The following is a 7,728-nucleotide window of genomic DNA, read 5'->3' as shown; positions in this document are numbered from 1 at the left end:
TTTTATGTGTATACATAATTAAAAGCCTTGGGGTACCTAATCAGGCAAAAATGAAAAATACGGACCAATTACTGACAAAAATATAACTAGTCCGAGTCAAATAAGAGAACATTTTACTTAAAACTATAAATTAAATTTTTCATAATCATAATAACTATAAAACATGAAGATGTCGATCTTCATGCTTTATAATAATTAAAGATGGCAAATCGATAAAATCATTATTTAATATTATAAGAATATTGTACTTCTTAAAAATTATTTTCATCATTTCAATTCAATTATTATTTGAGCAATTCCATGGTAAGTGATCATAGAAATTTCCTTCTAGTAAGGGATTTCAATGAAAATGTGTTTAATTGTTCCCTTGAATGTAACTAAAAAAGTAGTGAAGGTTTTTTGGAAAAATATTCAACCACAACTTTTTTCCAGCAAAAGATATTAAGGTCCACTTTTTTTTAAATTGTTAATAAAAAAGAACACTTTACGTTGAAAAATTTTTGAGAAAATTTTTATTCAATATTGATATTAAAAAAAAAAAATTTTATTTTCGATTTTTGAAAAAACTTCATTTTTTTTTGGTTAATTTTTTTTTGTGGTAATAGTATATACTCACCTCTAAGTCCTGTGTGAATTTCAAAATGGGATCTGCATAACTTTCTGAGAAAAAAATAAAAATGTATTGTCGTAGGGCTTGAAATTTGCGCTATAGGTAGCAGTAACCAAATAGGTTAAATTTTTTGACAGGAAAGTTAATAAATCAGAAACGTTTATTTATCCATGATTGTAAATGGCTCTGAACAATTAACAGCACTTGAAAACATTTTTGTTACAATTTTTTCATTATTCAACGAAAATCAAACGTATTACAATTCAAAAATGAGAAAAGAAACTGTGAAACAATATCTTGCAAGTAACACCAAAATAATGACAAGAATTCACAAACGTTATGAAGTAATCTCAATTACAAGAATTTGCCGCAAGCTCTCGGAATTGAGCCATATTCGCATGATATAAAGTAAAAACTGTAATCCATAGCATTCTACATTTTTATTTTTTTCTCAGAAAGTTATGCAGATCCCATTTTGAAATTCACACAGGACTTTGAAGTGAGTATATACTATTACCACAAAAAAATGAACCAAAAAAAATTGAGTTTTTTCAAAAATCGAAAATAAAATTTTTTTTTTTTAATATCAACCAAGTATTGAATAAAAATTTTCTCAAAAATTTTTTAACGTAAAGTGTTCTTTTTTATTAAAAATTTTAAAAAAAGTGGACCTTAATATCTTTTGCTGGAAAAAAGTTATGCGGTTTTAAAAAAAAATGTTAAAAAATTACAAAGTTGCATACCTACTATGTTTGTGAATATTTTTCCAAAAAACCTTCACTACTTTTCTAGTTACATCCAAGGGAACAATTAAACACATTTTCATTGAAATCCCTTACTAGAAAGAAATTTCTATGATCACTTACCATGGAATTGCTCATTTTCACGAATTTTAAATTAAAATTCTTCTTTAAATCAATTAATTTTCGAAAAAGTTCACTGAAAATTTTCAAATTCACGAAAATTCAATTTCACGACATTTTTATTATTCGAAATTTCTTTAATTAAATATTTAGAAAATAAAAACTTCAAATAATATAAAAAAAAATTCAATTCAAATTTTATCAAAAATACTATAAAAATATTCCATTTCTAGAATTTATAAAAAAATTATGAATTTTGTTGTCCCACCTAACAGACTTAAAAAAAGAAAATATTAAATTTTTATTTTAAATTCTTTCTATTTCTAACAGTAATTAAACAAAATAGAATTTTAATTAAATTCGTCGAAAAAATTTAAAAGAGAAAAATTTCACATCCTATAAAATAGTGAAAAATAAATCAATTTAAAAATTTTGTTTGCAATAATATTATAACAAAACAAATTTGAATTAGTAAAAATATGAACTAATTAGAACAAAAGTAATACGAAATTTATAAAAATTAATTTTTAAATAAAAAATAAATATAATTTCTTTTCTTAGAAAATAAATTTTTAAAAAACTGTATTTTGCATTAATATCAATTCGTTTTTTTACAAATATTCATAAGCAACTATTTCTATATTTAAAAATTTTAAATTAATATTCCTAATATTAATATAGATTGAATTTTAAAAAGTTTCCAATTGAAGTTTTAGAAAAGTTGAATTGTAAAATATTTTAATTAAAAATTCTGAATAAGTTAGTTTTTTGAAACATTTTCATTCACATTTTTTTTCAACTTAGTTATATAATATTTAATTGAAACACTTTCAAATTATTCAAAATTTCATGAAATTGTCTTGTAAACAAGTGGATTTTAGAAATATTTTAGTTAAAATTTCTAGAAAATAATTGAATTAAAATTTTGAAAATAATTTTTAATAACTTACAGTAGCAATTTATCAACAAATTTTTAAATAATTGAATTCTTTTTACGATTTATTATAAAATTTTTAAGAATAATTACATTTTTCGAGAGAAATTCGATTAAAATTGTTTTAAAAATAATTGAAATTCTGCGATGAGTTTTATGATTTATGAAAATAATTGAATCCCTCTGTAAGAAGAATTTTATTATTTTTGAGCATAATTAAATTTCTGCAATAATTTGTAACTTCTCCAAAATTCAATATTTTAGTGTTTTTAACAAAAATTTTTCTATAAATCCATTATTTTTAATAATTTTTGAAAAAGTATTTTGAAAATTTTGAAATTTATTTGTTTTTAACTGAAATTTATTTTTAAATTAAATTTTATTAGAAAATTCAGAATTCTACTAGAATTCAATTATTTCAATACAAAATAATAAATAATTTACTGAATAATTAAATGTTTCTTAAAATTCAATTTTTATTAATAATTTTATCAACAAATTTTTAAATAATTGAATTTTTTTGACAAATTTTAATAAAATTTTGAAGAAGAATTTCATTTTTTGAGGAATTCGATTAAAATTTGATTAAAAATAATTGAAATTCTGCAATGAGTTTTATTATTTATAAAAATAATTGAGTTCCTAAAAAGAATTTTATAATGTATGTAGGTACAAAAATAATTGAATGCCTGAAAAAATTTTACTATTACATATATGAAAATAATTGAATTATTGCGAAGAAATTTATAAAAAATTTATAAATAATTGAATTTCTATGAAATTTTTATTATTTTATAAAAATAGTTAAAGGTTGGCGTAAAATTTTATTAAATTTTTTTTAAATAAATGAATTCTTTTGGAAAATTTTCTAAAATAGTAGATATTGAAAATCATTGAATTGAAGAAAATTTTTGAAAATAGTTGAAATTTTACCAAGAATTTTATTGAATTTTGAAATATACAATTAAAAAGATTTTGATTAATTGAAATTTTGTAAAATTTAATTGAAAATAAATCATTTTTTCAAATATTTTATTACAATTTTAAAAATTAACTTTTAAAGAATTTTAATTGAAAATTTTGAAATTAATTGACTTTTCAAAAATTTTAATGAATAATCTTTAAGTGTAAATTCAATAAAAATGAAAATTAATGAAAATTAGGTTCTAAAAATAGTTTTGAAAAAAGTAATTCTCTGAATTATTTTGTTCTAATTTTTTAAAATTCAATTAGGTTGTATTTTCAATATTTTCGATATTCAATATTTTCACAATATTTCCGAAAATTCAAATACATACACAAAATAATAACATTAGAATTTTACAGAATTATTTTTAATACTTTGGTCGAGAAAATAATCATATATTCAAAATTTTTAATTAAAATTCTTGAAAAAATTATTTTTTGTTTAAATTCTTTAATTATTTTCAAAAAATTAAATTACAATATTTATAAAAAACTAATTCTTAGAATTGTTTTATCATAATTTTTTAAAATTCAATTACCTTCGAACAAAGTAAATTAAAATTTTTAAAAAGTTACTATTTCAGAATTTTTGAGAAATCATTATAATTAAAAATCTTCAAAATTTGATTATTTTTTTTTTTATATTTTTAAAAACTTAATTATTTTTTTTTTTTAAATTTATCAAATTTCAATTATTTTTCAAAGATTTTACTAAATTTAAATTATTTTTTGGACATTTTCTAATTGTCCAAAATGTATGTATGTAGTTGTAAAACTACTTTCAAAATTTATTTAGAAATATTTTTAAAAAGTTCATTTTACGAATTTTTTTATTAAAATGTTTGAAAATAGTCTACCTTAATATTTTTCTTTAAAAAGAAAAATGGACGGTTTCAATTATTATAAAAAATTGAATTTTCGTATTTAAATAATTGAATTCTTGAAGAACTTTCGGAAAATTATTAAAAATTAATATAGATAATTGATTTAGAGATGAAGTTTATAGTTAAAAATAATTAAATTTTTGGAAGGGTTATAGTTTTAATTTTTATAAAATATTAAATTTCAGAAGTTGAAATTTTTTAAATTTTATTTCCTGTGAAAAAGAATAAGAAGTATTTAAATATTTATTTAGCAAAATTATACAAGTTTTGATTAATTGAATTTAGAAATCAGTGAAGAATCAGGGAAATACAAAATCAAATTTTTGAGATAACGCACTAATGACGAAATTAAATAAACGACTTTTTTTCTATTTTTAATCAACTAAAGCGACTTTTTTTGCTCCGAGGCATGAATTTTGTAATATTTTTACAATATTCTAGATTTCTAGAACTAAGTGAAACTAAATCTTGTTGGACATTTTTTAATACAAAAAAATTTTTTAAATAGAGTTGCATTCCGACTCGTAGAGCATATTATAATTCAAAAAAAAGTTTATTTCCTTCAATGATGTGAATTATTAAAAATAAAAATATTCTACTTTTTATTTAAAACTGAAAGGATTTAAAATGAATCGTGAGTCAGCTAGAGTCAATAAATATTTATTAAAATAACACAAAATGTATGTAAATTTTATTGTGTATAAATATTAGATTAAATTTTCATAGGAATGTTGAAAAAGAGATGTGAAAATTTGTTTTTCTTTTTTGTATTTAAAATGCAAGTGGAATTATTATAGCAAATAGTAACAATGCTGAAAGCAGTAAAATCGTAGATAATTCATTTTTAATGACTTATTTATAATACGATGCAAAAAGCTATCCCAAAAATATGCTAAATATTTTTTTTTATTTCTTCGGAATCTATTTAAATCTGAAGAGAAAAGTTATACAATAGAACCAATTCTATTACATTATCACAGTATTACGCGGGCATTTCAGTCAAATTTATTTGATAGTTTATCGAAAAATTTATTATTTGCCTATACACCTTTTTTTTAAATTGTAATAATTAAAAAAAAATAAGTGAATATTTATTAAATATAATATATTAAGATTAAAAGTTAGTTGCAATATTACGAAATAAAGTTGTTTTATTTTTTTTATATTTCCAAATAGAAAATACAAAATAGAATGTAATTTGAAAATTTAATTTATATTTAAGATGAATAGAAGAAATTGCGCAGCAATCTTCATTTATGAGCAAGATTTTCCAAATTCTAATTGACACAATTGAAGCGGAAGTTTAGAAAATCCTATTCCTTTAAAAATAGTTACAATCTTAAAATTCTATGCAATTCCGCAAAATCTTTGTTTTCTTGAAATAAAAAATTTTTTAAAAATGTTTTTTAAATTAGATCTTGAGTTACTTTGTTATTTACTTAAATACATTTAAGTAAAAATAATGTGTAGATAAAGCGATTTTATTAAAAGATCGAAATAAAATATAATTAGACATTTTTTTATTGTAAATTTATAAAAACAAATTTTAATCACTAATAAAAAGATTTATCTTTTAAACTAAAGAATTAGAGAAAGTAAATTATCATTAGTACAAAAAAAAATTCAAAACATTAAAAGAAATTAAGAATTTATATTAAATTTCATTTAGTGTAAGTAATTAAAAACCAAATTTAAATTCACCCATTACTTTAATTATCAAAGTATAAATTATTTCGGTGCAAATTTAACAAATTTAACAACCATTTTTAAATATAATTAAATTCAAAATCAATTCCTCAAATGGATTTTTTTATATTACAGTTTTAAAATTTAGTTTGTTTATAATTATATTTTTATAACAAGACAAAAATAGAAATTTTTTTAATTTAACAGATCAAAGAATGTATCAGAATTAATATATATTAACATTATTTTGGAGTATTTTTGATACAAAAACTGTATTATTACAAAAAATTATTGTAATTATTAAAAAAAAGTAATTAAGAAAAAAATTGAATTAATACTAACAATTGGAACTTTTATAAACAGTGAAATTTTTTATTCTCACGAAAGAAATTAAAAAATGCTTAAATAAATAGTTTTTAAGTTTTAATATTTTTGGCTTTTAATTAAATATTTGAAAAAAACACAATGTCCTAGAAATCGCTTTTTAGATCAAAAAATTGGATTTCTGGGACTATTTTTTGACCTCGCGAGGTTCTTAATTAATAAAATCTTTAAAATGGTGCACAAAATACCTCCAATTGACAGTATTTAAAAATGTAGTTTAAGTCATGACTTTAATAAATTATTTCAGCCATTTATTTAGATAAATATTAAAAAATTACTTCCTAAAGCAAAAAGGCGAAGAAAATAATTATCAATATTAAATCTGTTAAATATTTAAAAATATAATAATTCTTTATTAAAACAATTTTAAAAATTATAATTGATAAAGATTATTTTTGTACTTATGCTGATATTTTAAATACAAGATTTAAAATTCTGATCAAAAGTTAAATTACCATCAAAACTTATTTATTTAATATAAAAGACAATTTTTCCATATTTAGGTTCTTTTTTCCGCAATTTGAATAAAAAATATTCATTTCACTCCATTATACGTCATCGAAAACGCAAAAACTAATCCAAATTAAAAATCTTTAGAAACTTTTATAAACTTTGACAGGGTGTCTACTGTTTTCGTTCAACAAAATTCCCGGCTTTGTCCTAATTTTTCTCGTTTTTTTTCTCATCAAATTTGATTTCGAATGTAGATAAATCTACAAATGGCTTCCAAAATTTATATTAGAGTTTTTATGAATAATTAAATTCTTTTGACGAGTATCTTTAAATTTTTTGAAAATAATATTTTTAATTTTAATTTTAATATAAAATTTTAATTAAAAATTTGGAAAATAATTGAATTAAATAAAGAATTTTTTCAATTTTTTAAAATAATCTTGTCTGTTTATAATTATATATTAAAAAATTTTATTAATTTATTTTTATTAAAATGTATTGATTCTAATTGAATTTCTGCAAAGAATTTTACTATTTATAAAAGTAATTGAATCCTTCCAAAGAATGTTATTATTTATGAAAATAATTAAATGTTTCCGTAGAATTTTATTAAGATTTTTGAAAATAATCGAAATGTGGAGAAAAATTTAATTATTTATAAAAATATAATTAAAATTTTGAGGAGAATTTCAAAAAATTTTTAAACATAATTGAATTTCTTGTGAAGAATCCTTTTTTAAATAATGTTAAAAAAATTTAGTAAATCTAAAGAATTTTGCTATTTATTAAAATAATTGAATTCTTGAGAAGAATTTTTTTTACAGTTTCTAGAAATAATTAAATTCTTTCGACGAATTTTAATAAAATTTTTAAGAATAATTACATTTTTCGAAAAATTTGATTACAATTTTGTTAAAAATAATTGAAATTCTGCAATGAGTTTTACTA

This window comes from Leptopilina heterotoma, unplaced genomic scaffold (assembly GCF_015476425.1).
Source record: "Leptopilina heterotoma isolate Lh14 unplaced genomic scaffold, ASM1547642v1 Lhet_66, whole genome shotgun sequence".
NCBI lineage: Eukaryota > Metazoa > Arthropoda > Insecta > Hymenoptera > Figitidae > Leptopilina > Leptopilina heterotoma.
This window is presented reverse-complemented; position numbering follows the sequence as displayed.